This window comes from Ziziphus jujuba, chromosome 8, assembly GCF_031755915.1.
Source record: "Ziziphus jujuba cultivar Dongzao chromosome 8, ASM3175591v1".
In the NCBI taxonomy this organism is placed as follows: Eukaryota; Viridiplantae; Streptophyta; class Magnoliopsida; order Rosales; family Rhamnaceae; genus Ziziphus; species Ziziphus jujuba.
In genome coordinates this window covers 3,163,096-3,172,067 of record NC_083386.1, presented here as the reverse complement: position 1 = coordinate 3,172,067, position 8,972 = coordinate 3,163,096, and the positions used below count along the sequence as shown (strand labels likewise).

The 8,972-nt window shown below is 34.2% G+C and overlaps 1 long non-coding RNA gene across 1 annotated transcript; it reads right to left on the bottom strand.

Annotated features, from left to right (window-relative positions):
• Window positions 1-2,366: 2,366 nt before the first annotated feature.
• LOC132804957 (uncharacterized) lies at window positions 2,367-8,034 on the bottom strand. The gene is made up of 4 exons (XR_009640283.1): window positions 7,853-8,034; window positions 6,820-7,689; window positions 4,533-6,719; window positions 2,367-2,922 (listed from the first exon to the last, which is right to left on the bottom strand). It is a non-coding gene; the product is annotated as an uncharacterized LOC132804957 (long non-coding RNA).
• Between the last annotated feature and the right edge of the window lie 938 nt (window positions 8,035-8,972).

The following is an 8,972-nucleotide window of genomic DNA, read 5'->3' as shown; positions in this document are numbered from 1 at the left end:
CCATAAAAGGTGGGATATTAACCTTGATATTTCCCAAATCATCATCTGTATCTACCCTCCTATATCTCGCATGGCCAGCTCTAGCTTGGACAGCAAAGGTTTCGTCCATACCTTCCTCAAAGTCGCCGTCGAATGGCTCCTCATCAAATTCCTCTCTCGGCCTCTCGCGACCTCCTCGTCCTCGGCCTCGTCCTCCATGGAATTCTTGCCTATTTCTTGTATTCGGCCTTCCTTGTGAGGCTTCTAGTCTTCCCACTCTTTGATTCACATGCTCAACTTGAGCACTAACCCGCTGTATTGACTCCAAAACAGCTCTCATGTCCACTTGGTCTCCACTCCCGGTAGCTCGGGCATTGCCATGGAATGCTACGGACTCCTCCTCATTGATCCTCAAGGTTGGATCTCCTCTCCTCATTCTTGATTCTGTCATGTTAGTATAATAATGCAATAGAAATAAAATAGGACCTTACAATTTCACTCCCTTACGTGTTTCGCTCAAATGAGAACTCGACACTCGTGTTTGCACACTTGTTTCGGCTTTTTACCCTCTTTTAAACTCAACACTCTTGCATTTTTCCACTCAATGAATTATCTCAAAGTTCTAATTAAAACACCCATAAAACAGCAATTAGATCACTAGTATGTTTTAATTAAACTTATCAACAAAACAGTAGCAAAAAGTAGGCAATACCGAAAGAATCCAACAAATCCTAATTTTTCGGCTTTCTAGACAAGAAAACACAAAATAATGGGAAAACGTTGGAATTTTTGAAAACTGCACCAGATGGTAGTAGATTATGAGTTCAAGAATAAAATTCCAGAAAAAGAAATTCAAATACGAACAAGAATCAAAGAGAACAAAAATATAGAATAGTTGTTGGTTGTTGTTCTTTGTAATTCAAGTTTTTGTATCAAATCCTTTAACTAATTTTAATCCAAATAATTTAGCCCTCAAACTCAAATATCCAGCAGCAAAAATAACTCTCCAGAAACTCCAAATATGGAATAAATAATTACCAAAGCAGCAGTTACAAAAAAATTTCCAGCAACAAACTTCAACACCAATTTTCAACAAACCGATATATATAATTTTTTTTTTTTTTATATTCGGCTTTCTTTTTTTTCTCTTTCTTTTTTTTTTTCACTCACTGAATATCAGACACAACTGCAGTAGCAAGAATAAACAACAAATTTGCAATTCCAACTCCAAAAATTCACCAAACCCATGACCTCCAAATAAACACAAATGTGCAGTTTTTTATTTTTTTTTTTAAAGTTGTTGCCGCAAGTCACCTTCTGTTTTTTTTTTTTTTTTTTTTTTTTTGGTCTAAATGTATGAATGCAAATATTTAAGACTAAAACAGCAAAGAAAAAATCCACAAAAACAAAAATTACCAAGAAAAAATATGAAAAATCAACCAACAAACAAGGAAACAAAGATATGGTAAAACAAGGAAACCTAATTCAACTAGGAATGAGTTTTTGTTTTTTTTTTTTTTTTTAAAGAGATGCTGAACGTGTATGGGATAGATGCAACCTTAACCTAATGCTAAAATTGCAGAATAACACAAAAACAAATAAAGCAAATAAAGATAGATCAAACCTGAACAAAATTTAGCTTTGATACCAAATGATACAAACTTAGGATGACCTGCTCCTAAACCCGTATTATATTAGCCCGGATCTCAATTAAGTTCAAGCTCTAATGGGATAGACCTCAACCCCTAACCAACCTGTGGTTAGAAACCTTGGTATAATGTAGACGCCACAATAGGGGATGTAAAACCTATTGATAAGTCAAGCTAAAACAACCAATTCTCTAATGGTGTTTTAGGTGTTCTCAAAGAACAAAGAGATAATTAATCTCACAAGTATTTTTTCTTAATCAAATGAAAGTTCTTTTCTTATTGATAACTAAGCCTTTAAATAGGCTACAAAGCCATGAAATAAAACCCTATAACATAAAGAAAACCAGCCACCACACATAAAGAAACCTAGTTGGCTGAAACTATACTTCCTTTCCTAATCTAAGTTTGATTAATTAATTCCTTTATATTAAATTAGGAATTAATTAATTTACAATGGAAAGAATAAAATAAAAACCTTCATAAAGTTATTTATCCAGAAAATAAATAAATAAATACCTAAAAGTAATGGTAGTTTCCTAAAACAAAAAGTAAAAACAAATTAGGAAACTAAAAATGCTAGCTTTTTTATCAAGTTGAATTTGATCAATCTTTGACCTCTTTGAGCTTCAAATCAGCTTCTAGATGCTTTTTAGGATGCCAAATAAGCTGAATATGAAGTCCCACACGTTGCCCATGCTTGGAAAAATAAGAAAAGGCTAATACAGTAAAATACAGTAAAGCCAGCAAGCAATACAGCAAATTCGGCCAAATTGTTGATGCTGTCCGTACAAGCCCTTTTTGATTGCATTTGAGGCTGATTTAACTTGATTCCATGACCTCTTAGGCATATGTATTGAACCCATAAATCATTGGAACCATTTCATACTTCCCGGACTCCAAAAATGTACCAAAACCGTCACCCGGGTCCTTATCGGCTTCCACCACTTGGATGCTTAGAATAGGCTTTGTATCTTCAAGTATGGACAAGCTCTGTTGAGATTGATTATCCCCTGTATAAATACTCCCAGGTTGTCCTTAAATCTCTTACTTTGAGCTCTTGTGATTGGCCTAGTCTTCATCCGTGTCGAGTCAGCACCCCAGCGGGTTATCGGTTGAGGGGCCTCGGGCGGAATCACATCAGTTATAGCATACAATTTAACATTGTTTGAAGTTGAAGCAGCTGAGATATTTATATATAGGAAATATCAAACACCTCCATTTTGAGCTGTCCCCTCCATTGTCTGTTTAGGATGACTCGAGGACCACTACCATGAGCATGCATTTTATCCAAGACCTAAGCATCATAAATTTGCTGGTTAAATTAAATATAGGCTCATGAAGCTTAGAACATGTTATACACATATGTTAGAAATTAATTTAAACAATCTTGAATGTTTCTAGAATGTGTCTCGTGGTTGTTTATGTTTTATTTAAATAGCTAGTGAGAAACGCAAAAGAATGTAATTAGATTGTTCTAGAACTCTTCATGGGCATACATTTAGAGTCCTTGTTTTAGTTGTATTGCAATAAAAACATAATGAAAAGAAGACTCCCTTGCTTGTTAGAGTAATAAAAAAATCGCTTAACATTAGAATAACATATTTTTCTTCCTGGGAATGGCAGGAAGTTCCACTATCCCCATGTTCAACTATTCATAGGGAGAGTCCCATATTTGATGGAGAATACTATGAATATTGAAGCTCTCAAATGCAGACTTATTTCTTATATGAAGATCTATGAGATATAATTGAAGAAGATTATGAAGAACCTCCAACAGTTGAGTTCAACTTGGACACAGGAACAACAAAAATTATACAAAGAGAATCATATGAAAAATGCTTTTGCTTTGAGATACATTCAGAAATGGGTAAGCAAATCCATCTACTCTAGAATTTTTGGAATTAAAAAGGCTAAGGATGCATGGGAAATATTGCAAAAGGAATTTCAAGGCAATTAAAAAGTTATATCCATTAAGTTACAAAATTTATGGAGAGATTTTGATAACTAGTCAATGAAAGACAACGAAAATATCAAAGAATTTTCTTTCGAGTTGGCTGAATATGTAAACCAAATTAAAAGTTTTGGAGATAAACTTGAGGACAGAAAAGTTGTAGAAAAAAGTCTTAGAAGTCTTCCTACAAAGTTGGAGCATGAGGTTGCAGCGATTGAGGAATCAAATGATCTATCTAAACTGACTTTTCATGAGTTGATGGAATCTTTTGAAGCAAATGGAAAGAGACTTAGCAGGTTAAAGAAGCAGCCTAAAGAACATGCCTTTCAGTCAAAGATTAACATTCCATGAAAGAAGAATTATGCAGAAAATAAAAGAAAGCAGCCCAACATTCAATCTAAAGGATATCAAGCAAGAAGAGGAGCTTCAAATTCTAATCGTGGTTTCGGAAGAAAAGAGGCAGAACCAATAATGGATAGGAGGCAATTCCGGAATTGATGCTTCATTCCAATATTTGCAAGAAAAAGATTGCTTGTTTTGAAAGTTCACAAGGTGTAAAATCCTAATCACTCGAAGAAAGATTGTTGGTATCATGGAAAAATGGAAGCTAATTTTTCTGAAAAATGAGTATCTTCAACTTTTTTATACCTACATGAATACTCAAGAAGAGCTCCATGATTCCTGGCTGTTGTGAATAGCCTTTGGCGACTAGCCATGCTTTGTACTTTAGAATTGCTCCATTTTCTTTGTACTTGGGTTTGTAGATCCATTTAAGTCCAATAACATCTTTACCTTCAGGTAGATCTACCAGTACCCATGTATCATTTTTTTCAATTGTTGCAATTTCTTCATCCATTGCTTTAATCCAAATTTACTGCTTCTTCAAAATTTTAGGGCTTACATGCCAAAAATGCCATATTAGTAGATTCATAGATATCTACAAGTGAGCATACCTTTCTTGGCAATGAGTCATCATCTGAAGATATATCCATTCTTTGGATTGGGCTTGGAGTTTCTTGACTTGTGCTTGGACCAGGGTCTTGACTTTGATAGGATCCACCCCAGGAACCCTCCTAGGATCTTCCGAGTGGTCCCGCCTAGTGAAGTTCCACCGGACAATTCCTAGGGAATATCCAATGGAACCTCACCTTAAAACGTGGACAAATAACACATGCATTACTAATAATACCTCAATATATAAATATAAATAAATCCAAAACAGCACAAAGTCCACAACCGACCTATTGTACCATAAGCCATAACTACACCCATAAGAAATATGGTCTCTACTGAGTCCAATATTTAAATCAGAGCATTCTAAGGTTGTTAACAAAGTTTAGAAGTACAAATAAGAAATAAACGATGTCGGAAAAGATAAAGGTAAGATAAAGAAAAGATAATACTGCTGCTATCGTGGAAGGAAACGAAGTAACAAGAGGTGCGCGAGGTAAACTGCTACTAACTACCTGGACCTAGGAGAACAAATTTAAGACAAATAAAACGTGAGATAAAGAAATCTCAGTGAGTGGTAGAGTATAATAGAAAAATATTAATTTATTTCTATAAAAATCTTTCACTCAAGACCTCTCATTTCGCTCTTTCGAAAAGTTCCCCTTTTAAAATCAGTTCACAAAACCCGAATTTGTACCCCAAAATTATAATCATGAAATGGATGCTCAAAATATATAAAATAAACGATAATATAATAATACAAAATGCCTTAATCAAAATATAAACATTTAGCGTAAATATTATAAACACAGTTCCACAAAATGTTTATGAAAGTGCAGTAAATCCACCTTATTTGAAAATCAACAATGTATTCAAAACATATACAATGTACCATTCGGTGTACCAAACTGTAAACCGTGGGATATACCCACCTCACGACCCTCAATATACGAAAGGCATCGTGGAAATAAATAACCGTCAGGACGTACCCAACCTCACAGTCTGTGGCAATAAATATCCTGTAGGTTACGCCTGACCTCACGGTATTGTGACAATAATAACCTGTGGAATAAATCTAACCTCATGGTCCGTGGTAATAATATCTTGTAGGTTGAACCCAACCTCATGGTACCATGAAAATATTAACTTGTGGGATCATCCCAACCTAACGGTCCGTGGCAATAATATCTTATGGGCTGAGCCCAATCTCATGGTACCGTGGCAAAATCCAGCATGCTGTAATATAATATAATATAATACTGATCCAAGATATTGGCACTACATGGTACATCAATTTAAAAATAATGAATATGGTATCCTTAAAATACTTTTGTAAAATCATATATATTTTTCTCAAACGATATTGTATCATAAATCATAATTTAATATTTAAATTCCACTGCCTATTTAAATATGTCAAAATTTTCAAATCATCCATTCATGCGAAAACCAGAAATACCACAGTAAAATGTATTCACCATAAATCGATTTTAACCATCTAAAAATTTACAAAATATTTGAGCATGCTTAAAATCGTATAAATTTTCAATCTATTTCTCAAATCAATTATTTTCCAAAATAATTTAAAATCTCAATTCAAATAACAGGATATTTAATTAACATAATTCACAAGTTCACTATGAACTCATAAAAATTAAAAATCAATAAAAACATTATTAAAATCCACATAAAATGATAACTCATACAAGTGAAAGCAAATTTATATATGTAGAAAGCAATCCTTTCAATCAATTTGTATATACGTAAAATATCCAACCACATATATATATATTATTCTATATACCCAAAACATTTTAAAAATAATAACCACTCACAGTACTGCAGATGCTCACTCTTGCTTCCCTGTAGGATCGCCTCCAGGCTCAACTCGAGTGTCTATAATATAATAAAATATTCTTCAGGCTCAAAATAACTAAACTAAAGACACTTGTATGACCCAAATGTCTTAAATTAATTTTTAGTACTATAAAATTACATAAATTGGACACCGGACAGTCCAATTATACCGTGTGTCCTTAGGATCCGATACTCAAAATTGGAGTTTTTCACCCGAAGCCTACTCTTTCAAAATTGAACCTCTAAATAGGTCCTAATAATACCAATTTTACAAATCCAACTCCAATTTTAACCAATTTGACCAATGCTGTCCAAATGCAGCCCCAGTTTATCTGATAATAAAAATGGAAAAATTATCAAACAACCTCCAAAATTCATAAAATTTATATCCATGGAAAGCCCAAGAGACAAGGAACCCAACAGTATGATCACCTTGGTCCAAAGATTCCTCCGGTGACTGAACTTCCTGTCATCGTATCTCCCAAACGGTAAGGAATTTGGGAAAAAGAACCATGGAAATGAGTTCAGAGGGTCCAAAAATGGTGGGTAATATCTACAGGTTGGCCTGAAACGGTCGAAAAATGTGAAAATCCAATGACCCACCTAGCTGGCCAGCACCGTCTTCTCCGGCCAGATCCGGGCCCGTCCAGCCGCTGTTCTCCATGAAATTTCACGGCCAAGCTTGCTTCGAAGTGGTATTTCTCGCTGGTGGGTGCATGTAAAAAGTTCATGGCCAGAATGGGCAAACACGGCGGTGACCCGGTTCACCATTAAACGGGTCGGAACGACCCGTTTTGGACCCACGGGTCTAGGGGAGGATTTCTCGGGTTTTGAGGGCTAGAAACAGTATTTTGGAATTTGGTTTCCTATTTGGCATGCTTACCAAGGCTTATTTAGAGCCTAGGCTCACTAACAGACAAAAACTGGGGACTGGTTGGACATTGATATAAAACTTATGCTGAAAACTTCTCTGAACCATAACTTTTTATTCGTAACTCAGAATTTGATGTGCCACCAGTCTATGAACTCGTATCGACTAGATCTATACAACATTACATCAGTCAAACAAAAAATATTGATCATAGAAAAAGTCAACTTGGAACCATATATGATCACTTGGTCAAACTTGATCAAACTTAGTCAAACTTGGTCAAGCTGTTAAAATATGTATATTTTGGTACGGGGTGTTACAACTTGGTTGAGAATTTGACTTATCCTGAACAGTACTTTCTTCAAATATTTTTGCTCCTGTTTTGGGAGCGCTTTCCCAATTCCATGCTGCTGATTCGTCAAAGATAACATCTGTAGAAATTATCAGTTGTTTTAGATTGTATAAGCTATAACGTTTTGACTCACTGCTATAGCCAAGAAATATATATTTCTCTCATTTTTCATCAAATTTTTCTCTGTATTGTGAGGGAACATGTGCATAAGCTATGCATCTAAATATTTTTAAAAGCTGTACCTGGGGTTTTTGTTTGAGCCACGCTTCATATGGAGTCTTGTTCATGATAGCTATGATACCAAATTTGTTGGATAATATGCAAAATGGATTTAAAATTGGAGACTTGGATAAAATAGAGGAGGTTAAAGAAAGAGTGAACCCAAGACAATACAATTGAGAGGAAGAGAATTAAAGCTCTCTCTTTTTACAAAATGGGATCAAATTTTACACCAAACCTAAATGTATATATATAAAGGAGAAGGGGTGGTGGAATTCAAATTGAAATTGAATTCTCCTTTGGTAGAGTTCAACTTCTTGAATTCTTCTAAAGTAGAGTTCAAATTGAAATTGACTTCTCCTAAAGTGGTAGAATTCAAATTTAATTTGTCCTCTATCATGATAGCTTCTACTTTGTCAACAAAAATGGCTTAATTGATAAGGCAAATGACGCTTCCTTGCTTAAGTCATCCTATTAAAAGCACTTTACCATGAAATTACAAATTATTATTATAATAATTATTATTTTACTTTTTAACATAGGCAAAGTACATTTCATCAACTTCGACAGCTTGTGAAGCAATATGGCTTAGAAGACTTCTATAAGATTTGCAAGAAGAGGAAGAAGCTGCTACTATTTTTTGTGATAACAAGTCAGCCATTGCCATGACAAAGAATCCAGTTTTCCATGCTCGCTCAAAGCATGTCAAGATTTGATATCATTTCATCAAACAATTGGTTGAAGGTGAAAAAATAAAGCTAGAGTTTTGCACAACAAAAGAGCAGCTGGCTGATATTTTTACCAAGGCATTACCAGCTGAAAAATTCATCTTTTTCAGAAGCATGATGAGAGTTCAAGATTTAAATAATTTATTTAAATCTTGAGTCAATAGTTTCTAGAATGCGTGTCTTGGTTATTTGTATTTTACTTAAATAGTTATTTCTGAGCTTATCATAGGAAATATGGTGATGTAAACAATAAAAATGTTATCTGTATTGATTAATCAATTTGATTTTTTATGTTACACTTTAATTTTTTTTTAATTATGTGCCTGTTCCATTTTCACTTTGATTTTAATGTAGGCTCCATTTTCAATTTTTTTAATTAAAATTCTCAATTTTATTTTTGTTAAAGATAAAATCT